This window comes from Meriones unguiculatus, chromosome 3, assembly GCF_030254825.1.
Source record: "Meriones unguiculatus strain TT.TT164.6M chromosome 3, Bangor_MerUng_6.1, whole genome shotgun sequence".
NCBI lineage: Eukaryota > Metazoa > Chordata > Mammalia > Rodentia > Muridae > Meriones > Meriones unguiculatus.
This window is the reverse complement of record NC_083351.1, coordinates 105,089,757-105,090,665: the sequence shown is the minus strand read 5'-3', so window position 1 is coordinate 105,090,665 and position 909 is coordinate 105,089,757.

The following is a 909-nucleotide window of genomic DNA, read 5'->3' as shown; positions in this document are numbered from 1 at the left end:
TGTGAGCTCATCAGTACTTTGTTCTTGTCAAGCTCCATCTTGCACCAGTTTTCCCTGATTTCTTATGATTTTTCCACTTCTTCTTCTGCAGTGTCCTATGAATGAGCCTTGGGAGGTGGGTGATTCAGATATTTATGCTGATCACTTCATGGACACTTAGTTTTGCACTTGGGCCAGTTGAGAATTTCTGTGTAAACTGCTGTTTACTGCACAAAGAAACATTTGGATCTGAAATCAGAGCTGGAAATTTTACAATATCACTTTTCTTTGTAGCTGAATGAAATTCCATTATATATATGTACCACACTTTTATTATCTATTAATCGGGTCATTGACATCTAGGCTGGTTTCATGTTCTAGCTAATGTGAATAGAGATGCTATTAGCGGGAAATGGTATGGAAGATAGTCCTTTGTAGATATTCTAGTGAGTGGAATGCCTGGCTGCTATGGTAGATCTGTTTCCAGCTTTCCGAGGAGGCGTCACACTGATTTTGTAGTGGCTGCACAAGTTTGTACGCCTCTTTTACAATGCCCACTGCTGGAAGTTTCACCTTTCCTAATTTCAAATTGCACTATAGAGTCATAATAATAAGAATGGCATGGTACCAGCACAGCAGACGTATGGTACCATGGAATAGAATTTAGAAAACAGATGTAAGTCCATGTACCTACAGCGACACAATGTTTGATAAAGATGTCAAAACTATACATTGGAGAAAAGGCAGCATATTCAACAAACGGTGCTGGGAATACATGTAAAAGAATGAAATTTTTATCTCATCTCTCAACCTGCACAAAAATCAAGGTCAAGTGGATCAAAGATTTCAATATTAGACCAGAAATCTCTAGAAGAAGGAGTAAGGAGTATTTCTCAGGATATTCTGTTTGTACAGGAAAAATGATGAACA